We start from the raw sequence: 20,814 nt of genomic DNA on the forward strand, positions 1-20,814 counted from the left end.
TTTCTTTGTTGATGTGGTTATTGAGTTTACCCAAGGTTCAAGTGACAATTACTTTAGGCTTAATTAGTGTTGAGATACAGGAATAAGGGATTGCTAAATTATGTAGGCATAACATTGTTAATTATTTAATGTTTGGAAAATCAGTCATACTATTTGATAGTCTATTAAAGTTGTCTCCTCTCTCCCCTACTACTTACAGTGTGACACAATCTACCGACGAACATATGGGCTTAGTTTCGTTGAGACGACTGTTACTGGATTCAGGTAATATTGTATTCTACTTTTAAACTCTCTTCTTTAATTTGGCCATGAAAGTCTTTTGAACACAAAAAGCCTTTCTTTTAGCACAACTTTGCTTTTTCAGTCACCTTTTCCTTTTCCTTTGACCCTGACCTATGAACTTTGTGATCCTTTGCAGACCTGTGCCCCGTCTCAATCAGGATCCTAACACAGAGGTGGAGTTGGAACTGGAGTTCAATGCGACCTCCACTGTACCTATCCCCAAGGGCATTGACATTGTTGATACATTGAAAGAGGCTGTGACCAATCCAAACTCTACCTTCAACTTCCCTGTTGATCTGAACTCCATCACTGTGATAAGTAAGCAAACCCAATCAATAGGTGCTCCAAAATTATCCATTGACATATACTGTACAGTTGTGGCCCCTTAGAAGTTAAATCACGCTGTGGAATTGATAAATCAATTGCGGTTACATCAGCAACATTTCTCTGTCCTCCCCCCAACAGCCCACATTATCATATAGCCCACCAAAATCATTGTAATTCCGTACAATGTTTTCAAGGTATAAACTCTAATTACTGGCATTTTGTATTGACAGGGACCCCAAGCACAGCCACAGATATGTTGACAAATACAACTGCTACTCCTGTTGCAACAACCACTACTTCCATCTCAGTCGGTAGGTGATATGTTGTGCAATCTGCACATGTTATCAGAGAATAGACTTTAAAGGTACACAATAGTACTTCACCAGTACAGTTTAAGCACACGTTTCAATTGGATCACCTTTCAAATAGTAAAATAGTGTCCTTTTTTAAAATTTCAGGTGGTCCTGCAACAACTGTTCCTGCTACAATTGCCATAACAACTGCACCTCCTTCAGTGGTGGCATTAAGAGTCACCTTGCAACAAGCTTTTGTACCAGCCTTGACTGACCCGCAAAGCACAGAATTCAAAACATTATCAGTAACCATTATTACAATTGTAAGTCCTCGAAATCCAGATATGACCATTCATTTGTTTCTTTGTTGATGTGGTTATTGAGTTTACCCAAGGTTCAAGTGACAATTACTTTAGGCTTAATTAGTGTTGAGCTACAGGAATAAGGGATTGCTAAAATATGTAGGCATAACATTGTTAAATATATCATGTTTGGAAAATCAGTCATACTATTTGATAGTCTATTAAAGTTGTCTCCTCTCTCCCCTACTACTTACAGTGTGACACAATCTACCGACGAACATATGGGCTTAGATTCGTTGAGACGACTGTTACTGGATTCAGGTAATATTGTATTCTACTTTTAAACTCTCTTCTTTAATTTGGCCATGAAAGTCTTTTGAACACAAAAAGCCTTTCTTTTAGCACAACTTTGCTTTTTCAGTCACCTTTTCCTTTTCCTTTGACCCTGACCTATGAACTTTGTGATCCTTTGCAGACCTGTGCCCCGTCTCAATCAGGATCCTAACACAGAGGTGGAGTTGGAACTGGAGTTCAATGCGAACTCCACTGTACCTATCCCCAAGGGCATTGACATTGTTGATACATTGAAAGAGGCTGTGACCAATCCAAACTCTACCTTCAACTTCCCTGTTGATCTGAACTCCATCACTGTGATAAGTAAGCAAACCCAATCAATAGGTGCTCCAAAATTATCCATTGACATATACTGTACAGTTGTGGCCCCTTAGAAGTTAAATCACGCTGTGGAATTGATAAATCAATTGCGGTTACATCAGCAACATTTCTCTGTCCTCCACCCAACAGCCCACATTATCATATAGCCACCAAAATCATTGTAATTCCGTACAATGTTTTCAAGGTATAAACTCTAATTACTGGCATTTTGCATTGACAGGGACCCCAAGCACAGCCACAGATGTGTTGACAAATACAACTGCTACTCCTGTTGCAACAACCACTACTTCCATCTCAGTCGGTAGGTGATATGTTGTGCAATCTGCACATGTTATCAGAGAATAGACTTTAAAGGTACACAATAGTACTTCACCAGTACAGTTTAAGCACACGTTTCAATTGGATCACCTTTCAAATAGTAAAATAGTGTCCTTTTTTAAAATTTCAGGTGCTCCTGCAACAACAACTGTTCCTGCTATAATTGCCATAACAACTGCACCTCCTTCAGTGGTGGCATTAAGAGTCACCTTGCAACAAGCTTTTGTACCAGCCTTGACTGACCCGCAAAGCACAGAATTCAAAACATTATCAGTAACCATTATTACAATTGTAAGTCCTCGAAATCCAGATATGACCATTCATTTGTTTCTTTGTTGATGTGGTTATTGAGTTTACCCAAGGTTCAAGTGACAATTAATTTAGGCTTAATTAGTGTTGAGCTACAGGAATAAGGGATTGCTAAAATATGTAGGCATAACATTGTTAAATATATAATGTTTGGAAAATCAGTCATACTATTTGATAGTCTATTAAAGTTGTCTCCTCTCTCCCCTACTACTTACAGTGTGACACAATCTACCGACGAACATATGGGCTTAGATTCGTTGAGACGACTGTTACTGGATTCAGGTAATATTGTATTCTACTTTTAAACTCTCTTCTTTAATTTGGCCATGAAAGTCTTTTGAACACAAAAAGCCTTTCTTTTAGCACAACTTTGCTTTTTCAGTCACCTTTTCCTTTGACCCTGACCTATGAACTTTGTGATCCTTTGCAGACCTGTGCCCCGTCTCAATCAGGATCCTAACACAGAGGTGGAGTTGGAACTGGAGTTCAATGCGAACTCCACTGTACCTATCCCCAAGGGCATTGACATTGTTGATACATTGAAAGAGGCTGTGACCAATCCAAACTCTACCTTCAACTTCCCTGTTGATCTGAACTCCATCACTGTGATAAGTAAGCAAACCCAATCAATAGGTGCTCCAAAATTATCCATTGACATATACTGTACAGTTGTGGCCCCTTAGAAGTTAAATCACGCTGTGGAATTGATAAATCAATTGCGGTTACATCAGCAACATTTCTCTGTCCTCCCCCCAACAGCCCACATTATCATATAGCCACCAAAATCATTGTAATTCCGTACAATGTTTTCAAGGTATAAACTCTAATTACTGGCATTTTGCATTGACAGGGACCCCAAGCACAGCCACAGATATGTTGACAAATACAACTGCTACTCCTGTTGCAACAACCACTACTTCCATCTCAGTCGGTAGGTGATATGTTGTGCAATCTGCACATGTTATCAGAGAATAGACTTTAAAGGTACACAATAGTACTTCACCAGTACAGTTTAAGCACACGTTTCAATTGGATCACCTTTCAAATAGTAAAATAGTGTCCTTTTTTAAAATTTCAGGTGCTCCTGCAACAACAACTGTTCCTGCTATAATTGCCATAACAACTGCACCTCCTTCAGTGGTGGCATTAAGAGTCACCTTGCAACAAGCTTTTGTACCAGCCTTGACTGACCCGCAAAGCACAGAATTCAAAACATTATCAGTAACCATTATTACAATTGTAAGTCCTCGAAATCCAGATATGACCATTCATTTGTTTCTTTGTTGATGTGGTTATTGAGTTTACCCAAGGTTCAAGTGACAATTAATTTAGGCTTAATTAGTGTTGAGCTACAGGAATAAGGGATTGCTAAAATATGTAGGCATAACATTGTTAAATATATAATGTTTGGAAAATCAGTCATACTATTTGATAGTCTATTAAAGTTGTCTCCTCTCTCCCCTACTACTTACAGTGTGACACAATCTACCGACGAACATATGGGCTTAGATTCGTTGAGACGACTGTTACTGGATTCAGGTAATATTGTATTCTACTTTTAAACTCTCTTCTTTAATTTGGCCATGAAAGTCTTTTGAACACAAAAAGCCTTTCTTTTAGCACAACTTTGCTTTTTCAGTCACCTTTTCCTTTTCCTTTGACCCTGACCTATGAACTTTGTGATCCTTTGCAGACCTGTGCCCCGTCTCAATCAGGATCCTAACACAGAGGTGGAGTTGGAACTGAAGTTCAATGCGACCTCCACTGTACCTATCCCCAAGGGCATTGACATTGTTGATACATTGAAAGAGGCTGTGACCAATCCAAACTCTACCTTCAACTTCCCTGTGGATCTGAACTCCATCACTGTGATAAGTAAGCAAACCCAATCAATAGGTGCTCCAAAATTATCCATTGACATATACTGTACAGTTGTGGCCCCTTAGAAGTTAAATCACGCTGTGGAATTGATAAATCAATTGCGGTTACATCAGCAACATTTCTCTGTCCTCCCCCCAACAGCCCACATTATCATATAGCCCACCAAAATCATTGTAATTCCGTACAATGTTTTCAAGGTATAAACTCTAATTACTGGCATTTTGTATTGACAGGGACCCCAAGCACAGCCACAGATGTGTTGACAAATACAACTGCTACTCCTGTTGCAACAACCACTACTTCCATCTCAGTCGGTAGGTGATATGTTGTGCAATCTGCACATGTTATCAGAGAATATACTTTAAAGGTACACAATAGTACTTCACCAGTACAGTTTAAGCACACGTTTCAATTGGATCACCTTTCAAATAGTAAAATAGTGTCCTTTTTTAAAATTTCAGGTGCTCCTGCAACAACAACTGTTCCTGCTACAATTGCCATAACAACTGCACCTCCTCCAGTGGTGGCATTAAGAGTCACCTTGCAACAAGCTTTTGTACCAGCCTTGACTGACCCGCAAAGCACAGAATTCAAAACATTATCAGTAACCATTATTACAATTGTAAGTCCTCGAAATCCAGATATGACCATTCATTTGTTTCTTTGTTGATGTGGTTATTGAGTTTACCCAAGGTTCAAGTGACAATTACTTTAGGCTTAATTAGTGTTGAGCTACAGGAATAAGGGATTGCTAAAATATGTAGGCATAACATTGTTAAATATATAATGTTTGGAAAATCAGTCATACTATTTGATAGTCTATTAAAGTTGTCTCCTCTCTCCCCTACTACTTACAGTGTGACACAATCTACCGACGAACATATGGGCTTAGATTCGTTGAGACGACTGTTACTGGATTCAGGTAATATTGTATTCTACTTTTAAACTCTCTTCTTTAATTTGGCCATGAAAGTCTTTTGAACACAAAAAGCCTTTCTTTTAGCACAACTTTGCTTTTTCAGTCACCTTTTCCTTTGACCCTGACCTATGAACTTTGTGATCCTTTGCAGACCTGTGCCCCGTCTCAATCAGGATCCTAACACAGAGGTGGAGTTGGAACTGGAGTTCAATGCGACCTCCACTGTACCTATCCCCAAGGGCATTGACATTGTTGATACATTGAAAGAGGCTGTGACCAATCCAAACTCTACCTTCAACTTCCCTGTGGATCTGAACTCCATCACTGTGATAAGTAAGCAAACCCAATCAATAGGTGCTCCAAAATTATCCATTGACATATACTGTACAGTTGTGGCCCCTTAGAAGTTAAATCACGCTGTGGAATTGATAAATCAATTGCGGTTACATCAGCAACATTTCTCTGTCCTCCCCCCAACAGCCCACATTATCATATAGCCACCAAAATCATTGTAATTCCGTACAATGTTTTCAAGGTATAAACTCTAATTACTGGCATTTTGCATTGACAGGGACCCCAAGCACAGCCACAGATATGTTGACAAATACAACTGCTACTCCTGTTGCAACAACCACTACTTCCATCTCAGTCGGTAGGTGATATGTTGTGCAATCTGCACATGTTATCAGAGAATAGACTTTAAAGGTACACAATAGTACTTCACCAGTACAGTTTAAGCACACGTTTCAATTGGATCACCTTTCAAATAGTAAAATAGTGTCCTTTTTTAAAATTTCAGGTGCTCCTGCAACAACAACTGTTCCTGCTATAATTGCCATAACAACTGCACCTCCTTCAGTGGTGGCATTAAGAGTCACCTTGCAACAAGCTTTTGTACCAGCCTTGACTGACCCGCAAAGCACAGAATTCAAAACATTATCAGTAACCATTATTACAATTGTAAGTCCTCGAAATCCAGATATGACCATTCATTTGTTTCTTTGTTGATGTGGTTATTGAGTTTACCCAAGGTTCAAGTGACAATTAATTTAGGCTTAATTAGTGTTGAGCTACAGGAATAAGGGATTGCTAAAATATGTAGGCATAACATTGTTAAATATATAATGTTTGGAAAATCAGTCATACTATTTGATAGTCTATTAAAGTTGTCTCCTCTCTCCCCTACTACTTACAGTGTGACACAATCTACCGACGAACATATGGGCTTAGATTCGTTGAGACGACTGTTACTGGATTCAGGTAATATTGTATTCTACTTTTAAACTCTCTTCTTTAATTTGGCCATGAAAGTCTTTTGAACACAAAAAGCCTTTCTTTTAGCACAACTTTGCTTTTTCAGTCACCTTTTCCTTTTCCTTTGACCCTGACCTATGAACTTTGTGATCCTTTGCAGACCTGTGCCCCGTCTCAATCAGGATCCTAACACAGAGGTGGAGTTGGAACTGAAGTTCAATGCGACCTCCACTGTACCTATCCCCAAGGGCATTGACATTGTTGATACATTGAAAGAGGCTGTGACCAATCCAAACTCTACCTTCAACTTCCCTGTGGATCTGAACTCCATCACTGTGATAAGTAAGCAAACCCAATCAATAGGTGCTCCAAAATTATCCATTGACATATACTGTACAGTTGTGGCCCCTTAGAAGTTAAATCACGCTGTGGAATTGATAAATCAATTGCGGTTACATCAGCAACATTTCTCTGTCCTCCCCCCAACAGCCCACATTATCATATAGCCCACCAAAATCATTGTAATTCCGTACAATGTTTTCAAGGTATAAACTCTAATTACTGGCATTTTGTATTGACAGGGACCCCAAGCACAGCCACAGATGTGTTGACAAATACAACTGCTACTCCTGTTGCAACAACCACTACTTCCATCTCAGTCGGTAGGTGATATGTTGTGCAATCTGCACATGTTATCAGAGAATATACTTTAAAGGTACACAATAGTACTTCACCAGTACAGTTTAAGCACACGTTTCAATTGGATCACCTTTCAAATAGTAAAATAGTGTCCTTTTTTAAAATTTCAGGTGCTCCTGCAACAACAACTGTTCCTGCTACAATTGCCATAACAACTGCACCTCCTCCAGTGGTGGCATTAAGAGTCACCTTGCAACAAGCTTTTGTACCAGCCTTGACTGACCCGCAAAGCACAGAATTCAAAACATTATCAGTAACCATTATTACAATTGTAAGTCCTCGAAATCCAGATATGACCATTCATTTGTTTCTTTGTTGATGTGGTTATTGAGTTTACCCAAGGTTCAAGTGACAATTACTTTAGGCTTAATTAGTGTTGAGCTACAGGAATAAGGGATTGCTAAAATATGTAGGCATAACATTGTTAAATATATAATGTTTGGAAAATCAGTCATACTATTTGATAGTCTATTAAAGTTGTCTCCTCTCTCCCCTACTACTTACAGTGTGACACAATCTACCGACGAACATATGGGCTTAGATTCGTTGAGACGACTGTTACTGGATTCAGGTAATATTGTATTCTACTTTTAAACTCTCTTCTTTAATTTGGCCATGAAAGTCTTTTGAACACAAAAAGCCTTTCTTTTAGCACAACTTTGCTTTTTCAGTCACCTTTTCCTTTTCCTTTGACCCTGACCTATGAACTTTGTGATCCTTTGCAGACCTGTGCCCCGTCTCAATCAGGATCCTAACACAGAGGTGGAGTTGGAACTGGAGTTCAATGCGACCTCCACTGTACCTATCCCCAAGGGCATTGACATTGTTGATACATTGAAAGAGGCTGTGACCAATCCAAACTCTACCTTCAACTTCCCTGTGGATCTGAACTCCATCACTGTGATAAGTAAGCAAACCCAATCAATAGGTGCTCCAAAATTATCCATTGACATATACTGTACAGTTGTGGCCCCTTAGAAGTTAAATCACGCTGTGGAATTGATAAATCAATTGCGGTTACATCAGCAACATTTCTCTGTCCTCCCCCCAACAGCCCACATTATCATATAGCCACCAAAATCATTGTAATTCCGTACAATGTTTTCAAGGTATAAACTCTAATTACTGGCATTTTGTATTGATAGGGACCCCAAGCACAGCCACAGATGTGTTGACAAATACAACTGCTACTCCTGTTGCAACAACCACTACTTCCATCTCAGTCGGTAGGTGATATGTTGTGCAATCTGCACATGTTATCAGAGAATAGACTTTAAAGGTACACAATAGTACTTCACCAGTACAGTTTAAGCACACGTTTCAATTGGATCACCTTTCAAATAGTAAAATAGTGTCCTTTTTAAAAATTTCAGGTGCTCCTGCAACAACAACTGTTCCTGCTACAATTGCCATAACAACTGCACCTCCTCCAGTGGTGGCATTAAGAGTCACCTTGCAACAAGCTTTTGTACCAGCCTTGACTGACCCGCAAAGCACAGAATTCAAAACATTATCAGTAACCATTATTACAATTGTAAGTCCTCGAAATCCAGATATGACCATTCATTTGTTTCTTTGTTGATGTGGTTATTGAGTTTACCCAAGGTTCAAGTGACAATTACTTTAGGCTTAATTAGTGTTGAGCTACAGGAATAAGGGATTGCTAAAATATGTAGGCATAACATTGTTAAATATATAATGTTTGGAAAATCAGTCATACTATTTGATAGTCTATTAAAGTTGTCTCCTCTCTCCCCTACTACTTACAGTGTGACACAATCTACCGACGAACATATGGGCTTAGATTCGTTGAGACGACTGTTACTGGATTCAGGTAATATTGTATTCTACTTTTAAACTCTCTTCTTTAATTTGGCCATGAAAGTCTTTTGAACACAAAAAGCCTTTCTTTTAGCACAACTTTGCTTTTTCAGTCACCTTTTCCTTTTCCTTTGACCCTGACCTATGAACTTTGTGATCCTTTGCAGACCTGTGCCCCGTCTCAATCAGGATCCTAACACAGAGGTGGAGTTGGAACTGGAGTTCAATGCGACCTCCACTGTACCTATCCCCAAGGGCATTGACATTGTTGATACATTGAAAGAGGCTGTGACCAATCCAAACTCTACCTTCAACTTCCCTGTGGATCTGAACTCCATCACTGTGATAAGTAAGCAAACCCAATCAATAGGTGCTCCAAAATTATCCATTGACATATACTGTACAGTTGTGGCCCCTTAGAAGTTAAATCACGCTGTGGAATTGATAAATCAATTGCGGTTACATCAGCAACATTTCTCTGTCCTCCCCCCAACAGCCCACATTATCATATAGCCCACCAAAATCATTGTAATTCCGTACAATGTTTTCAAGGTATAAACTCTAATTACTGGCATTTTGTATTGACAGGGACCCCAAGCACAGCACTAGATATGTTGACAAATACAACTGCTACTCCTGTTGCAACAACCACTACTTCCATCTCAGTCGGTAGGTGATATGTTGTGCAATCTGCACATGTTATCAGAGAATAGACTTTAAAGGTACACAATAGTACTTCACCAGTACAGTTTAAGCACACGTTTCAATTGGATCACCTTTCAAATAGTAAAATAGTGTCCTTTTTTAAAATTTCAGGTGCTCCTGCAACAACAACTGTTCCTGCTACAATTGCCATAACAACTGCACCTCCTCCAGTGGTGGCATTAAGAGTCACCTTGCAACAAGCTTTTGTACCAGCCTTGACTGACCCGCAAAGCACAGAATTCAAAACATTATCAGTAACCATTATTACAATTGTAAGTCCTCGAAATCCAGATATGACCATTCATTTGTTTCTTTGTTGATGTGGTTATTGAGTTTACCCAAGGTTCAAGTGACAATTACTTTAGGCTTAATTAGTGTTGAGCTACAGGAATAAGGGATTGCTAAAATATGTAAGCATAACATTGTTAAATATATAATGTTTGGAAAATCAGTCATACTATTTGATAGTCTATTAAAGTTGTCTCCTCTCTCCCCTACTACTTACAGTGTGACACAATCTACCGACGAACATATGGGCTTAGATTCGTTGAGACGACTGTTACTGGATTCAGGTAATATTGTATTCTACTTTTAAACTCTCTTCTTTAATTTGGCCATGAAAGTCTTTTGAACACAAAAAGCCTTTCTTTTAGCACAACTTTGCTTTTTCAGTCACCTTTTCCTTTTCCTTTGACCCTGACCTATGAACTTTGTGATCCTTTGCAGACCTGTGCCCCGTCTCAATCAGGATCCTAACACAGAGGTGGAGTTGGAACTGGAGTTTAATGCGACCTCCACTGTACCTTTCCCCAAGGGCATTGACATTGTTGATACATTGAAAGAGGCTGTGACCAATCCAAACTCTACCTTCAACTTCCCTGTGGATCTGAACTCCATCACTGTGATAAGTAAGCAAACCCAATCAATAGGTGCTCCAAAATTATCCATTGACATATACTGTACAGTTGTGGCCCCTTAGAAGTTAAATCACGCTGTGGAATTGATAAATCAATTGCGGTTACATCAGCAACATTTCTCTGTCCTCCCCCCAACAGCCCACATTATCATATAGCCCACCAAAATCATTGTAATTCCGTACAATGTTTTCAAGGTATAAACTCTAATTACTGGCATTTTGTATTGACAGGGACCCCAAGCACAGCCACAGATGTGTTGACAAATACAACTGCTACTCCTGTTGCAACAACCACTACTTCCATCTCAGTCGGTAGGTGATATGTTGTGCAATCTGCACATGTTATCAGAGAATAGACTTTAAAGGTACACAATAGTACTTCACCAGTACAGTTTAAGCACACGTTTCAATTGGATCACCTTTCAAATAGTAAAATAGTGTCCTTTTTTTAAATTTCAGGTGCTCCTGCAACAACAACTGTTCCTGCTACAATTGCCATAACAACTGCACCTCCTCCAGTGGTGGCATTAAGAGTCACCTTGCAACAAGCTTTTGTACCAGCCTTGACTGACCCGCAAAGCACAGAATTCAAAACATTATCAGTAACCATTATTACAATTGTAAGTCCTCGAAATCCAGATATGACCATTCATTTGTTTCTTTGTTGATGTGGTTATTGAGTTTACCCAAGGTTCAAGTGACAATTACTTTAGGCTTAATTAGTGTTGAGCTACAGGAATAAGGGATTGCTAAAATATGTAAGCATAACATTGTTAAATATATAATGTTTGGAAAATCAGTCATACTATTTGATAGTCTATTAAAGTTGTCTCCTCTCTCCCCTACTACTTACAGTGTGACACAATCTACCGACGAACATATGGGCTTAGATTCGTTGAGACGACTGTTACTGGATTCAGGTAATATTGTATTCTACTTTTAAACTCTCTTCTTTAATTTGGCCATGAAAGTCTTTTGAACACAAAAAGCCTTTCTTTTAGCACAACTTTGCTTTTTCAGTCACCTTTTCCTTTTCCTTTGACCCTGACCTATGAACTTTGTGATCCTTTGCAGACCTGTGCCCCGTCTCAATCAGGATCCTAACACAGAGGTGGAGTTGGAACTGGAGTTTAATGCGACCTCCACTGTACCTTTCCCCAAGGGCATTGACATTGTTGATACATTGAAAGAGGCTGTGACCAATCCAAACTCTACCTTCAACTTCCCTGTTGATCTGAACTCCATCACTGTGATAAGTAAGCAAACCCAATCAATAGGTGCTCCAAAATTATCCATTGACATATACTGTACAGTTGTGGCCCCTTAGAAGTTAAATCACGCTGTTGAATTGATAAATCAATTGCGGTTACATCAGCAACATTTCTCTGTCCTCCCCCCAACAGCCCACATTATCATATAGCACACCAAAATCATTGTAATTCCGTACAATGTTTTCAAGGTATAAACTCTAATTACTGGCATTTTGTATTGACAGGGACCCCAAGCACAGCCACAGATGTGTTGACAAATACAACTGCTACTCCTGTTGCAACAACCACTACTTCCATCTCAGTTGGTAGGTGATATGTTGTGCAATCTGCACATGTTATCAGAGAATAGACTTTAAAGGTACACAATAGTACTTCACCAGTACAGTTTAAGCACACGTTTCAATTGGATCACCTTTCAAATAGTAAAATAGTGTCCTTTTTTAAAATTTCAGGTGGTCCTGCAACAACTGTTCCTGCTACAATTGCCATAACAACTGCACCTCCTTCAGTGGTGGCATTAAGAGTCACCTTGCAACAAGCTTTTGTACCAGCCTTGACTGACCCGCAAAGCACAGAATTCAAAACATTATCAGTAACCATTATTACAATTGTAAGTCCTCAAAATCCAGATATGACCATTCATTTGTTTCTTTGTTGATGTGGTTATTGAGTTTACCCAAGGTTCAAGTGACAATTACTTTAGGCTTAATTAGTGTTGAGCTACAGGAATAAGGGATTGCTAAAATATGTAGGCATAACATTGTTAAATATATAATGTTTGGAAAATCAGTCATACTATTTGATAGTCTATTAAAGTTGTCTCCTCTCTCCCCTACTACTTACAGTGTGACACAATCTACCGACGAACATATGGGCTTAGTTTCGTTGAGACGACTGTTACTCGATTCAGGTAATATTGTATTCTACTTTAAAACTCTCTTCTTTAATTTGGCCATGAAAGTCTTTTGAACACAAAAAGCCTTTCTTTTAGCACAACTTTGATTTTTCAGTCACCTTTTCCTTTGACCCTGACCTATGAACTTTGTGATCCTTTGCAGACCTGTGCCCCGTCTCAATCAGGATCCTAACACAGAGGTGGAGTTGGAACTGGAGTTCAATGCGACCTCCACTGTACCTATCCCCAAGGGCATTGACATTGTTGATACATTGAAAGAGGCTGTGACCAATCCAAACTCTACCTTCAACTTCCCTGTGGATCTGAACTCCATCACTGTGATAAGTAAGCAAATCCAATCAAATGGTGCTCCAAAATTATCCATTGACATATACTGTACAGTTGTGGCCCCTTAGAAGTTAAATCACGCTGTGGAATTGATAAATCAATTGCGGTTACATCAGCAACATTTCTCTGTCCTCCCCCCAACAGCCCACATTATCATATAGCCCGCCAAAATCATTGTAATTCCGTACAATGTTTTCAAGGTATAAACTCTAATTACTGGCATTTTGTATTGACAGGGACCCCAAGCACAGCCACAGATGTGTTGACAAATACAACTGCTACTCCTGTTGCAACAACCACTACTTCCATCTCAGTCGGTAGGTGATATGTTGTGCAATCTGCACATGTTATCAGAGAATAGACTTTAAAGGTACACAATAGTACTTCACCAGTAGAGTTTAAGCACACGTTTCAATTGGATCACCTTTCAAATAGTAAAATAGTGTCCTTTTTTAAAATTTCAGGTGCTCCTGCAACAACAACTGTTCCTGCTACAATTGCCATAACAACTGCACCTCCTTCAGTGGTGGCATTAAGAGTCACCTTGCAACAAGCTTTTGTACCAGCCTTGACTGACCCGCAAAGCACAGAATTCAAAACATTATCAGTAACCATTATTACAATTGTAAGTCCTCGAAATCCAGATATGACCATTCATTTGTTTCTTTGTTGATGTGGTTATTGAGTTTACCCAAGGTTCAAGTGACAATTACTTTAGGCTTAATTAGTGTTGAGCTACATGAATAAGGGATTGCTAAAATATGTAGGCATAACATTGTTAAATATATAATGTTTGGAAAATCAGTCATACTATTTGATAGTCTATTAAAGTTGTCTCCTCTCTCCCCTACTACTTACAGTGTGACACAATCTACCGACGAACATATGGGCTTAGATTCGTTGAGACGACTGTTACTGGATTCAGGTAATATTGTATTCTATTTTTAAACTCTCTTCTTTAATTTGGCCATGAAAGTCTTTTGAACACAAAAAGCCTTTCTTTTAGCACAACTTTGATTTTTCAGTCACCTTTTCCTTTGACCCTGACCTATGAACTTTGTGATCCTTTGCAGACCTGTGCCCCGTCTCAATCAGGATCCTAACACAGAGGTGGAGTTGGAACTGGAGTTCAATGCGACCTCCACTGTACCTATCCCCAAGGGCAGTGACATTGTTGATACATTGAAAGAGGCTGTGACCAATCCAAACTCTACCTTCAACTTCTCTGTGGATCTGAACACCATCGCTGTGATAAGTAAGCAAACCCAATCAATAGGTGCTCCAAAATTATCAATGGACATATACTGTACAGTTGTGGCCCCTTAGAAGTTAAATCACGCTGCGGAATTGATAAATCAATTGCGGTTACATCAGCAACATTTCTCTGTCCTCCCACCAATAGCCCACGTTATCATATAGCCCACTAAAATCGTTGTAATTCCGTACAATGTATTCAAGGTATAAACTCTAATTACTGGCATTTTGTATTGATAGGGACCCCAAGCACAGCCACAGATGTGTTGACAAATACAACTGCTACTCCTGTTGCAACAACCACTACTTCCATCTCAGTCGGTAGGTGATATGTTGTGCAATCTGCACATGTTATCAGAGAATAGACTTTAAAGGTACACAATAGTACTTCACCAGTACAGTTTAAGCACACGTTTCAATTGGATCACCTTTCAAATAGTAAAATAGTGTCCTTTTTTTTAAAATGTCAGGTGCTCCTGCAACAACAACTGTTCTTGCTACCACTGTACCTGGTTCTGCCATTACAAAAACAACTAGAGAACCTGCCACTCTTCCTGTGACTGGGTCTGCAACTACAACCACATCTGTGGCCCCCACAACTACTGTTCCAAGCACAGCACCAACATTTGCTATGACAACTACCAGCACAACTCCAACAACTACTTCCACTACTACGACAATAACTACCACAACAACTGCACCTTCTGTAGTGTTTACATTACAAGTCACCATACAAGAAGTTTTTGTACCAGCTTTGAGTAATCCTCAAAGCACAGAATTTCAAACACTTGCAATAACCATCACTTCAATGGTAAGTCCTGTGATCATATATTTGCTGTATTTCTTTGTTTGGATTGTTACTGAGAATATGTTCAAAGTACTGGGATAGATTTACTTATTTCCCTCATATCAAGCATAAATAAAGTGACAGAAAAATAAAATACAGAAATATTATGTTTTTGTATGTAGAACATTATTCATACTATTCTATAGTCCATGAATGTTGTCTGTTCTTTTCTCAAACAGTGTGACGTGATCTACCGAGCAAAATATGGGATTTTTTTCATCCGGACGATTGTCATTGCATTCATGTAATATTCTATGCTTTTCTATTCTACCTCTAAAGTAGCTTGTTTCAATTTACACAATATCTTGAAAAATATTCATCAAAATAATATTTTAAGCATTCTGTTGCTTTTAAAAAGCTTGCTCAATCAACATTCCTGTCATCATTATATATTTAATGTTGATTCCATTGAAATGGTAGTGTTATAACCTTAGGTGCAGGCTGCATGCATGACTGGCCACTTTTCAGTCAGCTTTTGATTTGACCCTGACATCTGAACTTTGTGCCCTTTGCAGACCAGTGTTCCGTTCTCGTATGGCAGCAGACACACAGGTGGAGCTGGAAGTGGTGTTCAATGAGACCTCCATTGCAACTATCGCTAATACAACTATCCCCAAGGATAGTGACATTCAAAATACACTGAAAGAGGCTGTGACCAATCCAAACTCTACCTTCAACCTCTCTGTGGTTCCAAACTCCATCACTGTTATCAGTAAGTAAACCTATCAAAATAATTCACTAGAATTATCCATTGACATACAGTGGGGTCCAGAATTATTGGATCCCTTGATAAAGATGAGCAAAAAAGACTGTATAAAATAAATTCTACAAATACTGAGCTGTATTGTATGATTTATTTTTATTTTTACAAATTATATTTTATTTATATATTTATTACAATTGCTCAGAGAAAGAGCAAGTAATAAAAAAAAGATAGGTGTCAAAATTATTGGATCCCCTGTTTTCAATACGCCAGCACCCTCTAAAATGGTTTATGAGATTGGAGAACACATTGGGAGGGATCTTAGACCATTCCTCCATTCAGAATCTTTCCAGATCCTAGTATCCTTCGGTCTGCGCTTATGGACTGCCTTCTTTAATTCAAACCATAGGTTTTCAATGGGGTTCAAGTACGGAGACTGAGACGGCCATTGAAAAATATAGATTTTGTGGTCAATTAATCATTTATTTTTGTATTTTGATTTGTGTTTGGAGTTATTGTTTTGCTGAAAGATTCACTTGTCGCTAAGTTTAAGCCTTCTGGCATAGGCAACCAGGTTTTTCGCTAAAATGTCCTCGTAAAGTTCATGATGCCATTCACCTTAAAAAGGGTCCCAGGACCAGTGGAAGCAAAATAGCCCCATAACATCAAAGATCCACCACCAGATTATACAGTAGGGATGAGGTATTTTCTGCATATGCATTTTTCTTTTGAAGGCCAAAGCCACCATTGGTGTACGTGGCCAAAGAGCTCTATTTTCATGTCATCTAACCATTGATACAAGTACAAAGACAATAGATCTGTGACAAAAGGGCTATATATATATATATACAAATCTAATTTACATAAATAGTTAAATGTCAAAATATGCAGTGATACGCACATTCGCAATACAATTGTGGAACAATTTTGAAGTGTCTGTCCTATATCTAGGAGCTATACGAAAGCTCAGGAATTTGTAAAAAATTAAAATGGACACATATTTAAGCGCTTATTTTTTGGGTCACAAAACTATCTCCATACTTCCATTCATTTGTATGGGTTACCTTCAGACGAGTCCTGTGACACTTGTGGGGGTCGTATAGCAAAACAGAGTACATCGTGTTTGTGAGAGTCTCCCCTTTCCACAGTGGGGTCAAATACTCATATTATGTAGCCCAAACGGTTCGGACACTACAGACAGAAGTTGGCACATCAGCGTTACGGACTTCAGACGAGTCCCGTGGGCCAAACCGTTCGGCGTTTCCATGAGAAGACCAATTTTCGGGATGTCTCATGGTCTGACAAACACGGCTGTAGCTCGGCCACCTTCCACCGCAGATGAGGAAGGCTGACATAAACGGATGCGGTGGATTGGCATATATCTCTAGCTTAAACTGACGGATTTTGATGGGGATTATTTTATGATGTTCCTTAGATTGACGCACGGCTGTGTCAATAGACTCTTAAGGATTAATAATAAGATATATATAATTTTTTTTAGGTGGTCCTACATCTACTGTTCCTATTATAACTACTGTAGCTGGCACTACCATCACAAAACCAACTGGAGAACCTGCTACTGTTCCTGTATGGCCTGCAACTACAACAACATCCGTGGCTTCCACAACTACAGTTTCAAGCACTGCAGTGACCATGACAACTACCAGCACAACCACTACCTTAACACCAACTACTACAACAACAACGCCAATAACAACCAAAACAACTGCACATCATGCCATGTTTACATTAAAACTCATAATTGAAGTTCTTTTTGTACCAGCTTTGACCAACTCTGAAAGCACAGAATTTCAAACACTTGCACTAACCATTACTTCTGTGGTAAGTCATGTGATCATATATTCACTGTATTTATTTTTTCATATTGTTACTGAGAATATGGTCAAAGTACTGGGAAAGAGTTACTTATTTCCCTAATATCAAGCTTACTGTTTATAAAATTACATAAATATATAATACAGAAGTGGTATGTTTTTGTGTGTAGAACATTGTTTATACTATTACATTGTCCATTAATGTTGTCTCATCCTTTCTCAAACAGTGTGATGAGATCTATCAAGCAAAGTATGGGATCATTTTCGTCCGAACGATTGTCATTGCATTCATGTAATATTTTATGCTATACTATTCTACCCCCATAAATCCTATAATTTAATGTCAGTAATATCCTGTCAATAAACCTTATTTTAAACATTATATTACCTTTATACAGCTCCATCAACCAACATTCCTTTCATTATTATATATTTATGTTGCTGCCATTGTGGTGGTAGTGTAATATGACCTTACCCTACACATTGCCTGACTAACCACTTTTCAGTCACCTTTTAATTTGACCTCTGAACTTTGTGCCCTTTGTAGACCTGTGTCCCGACGTTCCCTTATGCCAGCAGACATACAGGTGGAGATGTTAATGGTTTTCCAAGAGATCTCTGCTGAATCTAGGATGAGTAAAGACATTGAAAATACACTGAAAGTGGCTGTGACCAATCCAAACTCCAACTTCAATATCTCTGTGTATCCGGACTCCATCACTGTTAATAGTAAGTAAACCTATACAATGGGTTTACCAAAATTGTCCATTGATGTGTATGAATATGCTAGCTAGCAACTCGAATGAATAAATAGGCAGGTGTATCTTAATTCCGGTAGGCCTATGGCAATGGTATATCAATTTAATCAAGATATGCATCCTTTCCCTGGTTATTCCTATGGCCTCTGCTGTAGTAATATGCTTGCATAGCTTGACCGGTTCCTCGGCTTACGTCAAATTCAATTGTTGCTAGATAGAACTTTCAGAAGTATCTGTCAAACTGTTGGTTTAATTATTTATTTATTTTTTAAATACACTGAAAAGCAACACTATAAATGCCTGGTGAAGGGTTTTCTTCTCAAGAACCTGTTGTTTCATATAATATACATTAAACATTGTGATCTGTTGCGTTCATTAAACACATGATTGCATTTAGGATAATATTCTAATTTGAGTGGCAAGTATATTGCACCTAATAAGAGACAATCCTGGAGAGACAGTACATTTTTCCTTCAAATGTTGCTAAAAAAGTTTTGATATTCAAATGTCATTAAAATGTCTAATTCAAATTTGACAGTCCTAAAAGACAAACTCTCAGATCTTACACAAAGTTTGCATTTCTTTCATTTTGTGTTCACAGGGGTCCCAAATACATCCACAGGTGCCACAACAATTACAACTCCTGTCATCACAACCGTTGTCACAGCTGCTCCAACCACCACAACTGCTGCTACCACCACAACCGCTGTGGCCACAATTACACTCACTATAGTGCCTGTGGAGTTCACGTCCAAAAGAGAGACATTTACCTCTGACCTATCAAAGTCATCCTCTCAGGCCTTTCAAGCTCGAGCATCACTAATTAAAACACAGGTGAGCCTCCTGAATGAATGAGAAGAACACAAATGTGAGAATGTCCTGATGAGAGGGGTAGAATACAGTAATAAACAGTCACCTTTCTGTTGACTCTTATTATGATTGCTAAATACTGCACAATTTAAAGACTTGCCCCCCAATCCCCCCTTCCCCAAAACACGTGTAAATATTGGACAATAAATTGTGCCTTCCTGTATTATACTTATGCTAATATTATACTCTACAGAGCCATTTACTTTATGCTCGTATTCTTATCTTTTATTATTTCTTATTGTTGTTACATTGTTGAGAAGGAACCTGCAAGTACGCATTTCGTTGGACGGTGTATACCATGTGTATCCTGTACAACTAATAAAACTTGAAACTTCTTTGTATAAACTTCACATGTTATTTGCTTTCCAGCTTGAACCTTTCTATCGATCAGCTTTCGCCTCTTTCAACAGTTTGACAGTAACAGAATTCAGGTGATTTGTTTGCATTCAATTGATCATGTTGATTTTAATGAATTGAATCCTACAGACAAAGAACCGTATACGGATTTCATGAAAATGTACATAAACATGCTACATCATTATACAAAATGAAGGAAAAAATAATTGATCAAAAAAGTATACCTCATATAATTCCTTTTTAAAATAAAGAAATATTTCATTATATGAAAATATACTGTAGTTCTGCATTACAAGGGCTCAACTGTCATAAAAAAAATCTCTCATTTGTTCGCAGAAATGGATCAATCATTAATGCCATGGATTTAGCATTTAGCTCCTCCCTTGTCCCAAATTCCACGGAAATTGTCACCGTTTTGATAAATGCTGCACAAAACATCACAGCTTTCGACATCAACACCACCTCAGGTAAAAAAATATTGTCCATGCTTTATGGTAAATTCATATTTTGTATGCCATTATCTAGAGGTTCTACATGGCGGAAAACAAGGTTATTGTAGCGGTAACAGTAAATATGTACAGGCCTTATTCACAATAATCACTTAACAGGTTGGCAAATACTAATGTCCCTTTCATGTTCACTTTTTCTCTCTTTATCTATGCAGTTGTGACCTCAAGTGGAATAAGCAGCAAGACCAGTATCTTCACTGCTTCCTGTCTGGTGGTTTTGTCGCTGCTGCTGTCAAGCTAGTCTCAGCAGCAAGCAGCAGTATGAAATATATTTACTTTGAAAATGTATTTACCCCATGCCCCCCCTCCCATCATATATAATGGCAACCTATTTAATCAGTATGTGTTAACCTAAGTTGATTCTCATTATAGTTATAGTTATTATTCTCATTGTTTTAATTAAAATAAACCTATTCTAAACAATTGGAGCGCTATTACTGTGGTACATTTACATAGTCTTACATTA

The sequence above is a fragment of the Coregonus lavaretus genome (genome assembly GCF_964263955.1).
Source record: "Coregonus lavaretus genome assembly, chromosome: 3".
Taxonomy (NCBI): domain Eukaryota; kingdom Metazoa; phylum Chordata; class Actinopteri; order Salmoniformes; family Salmonidae; genus Coregonus; species Coregonus lavaretus.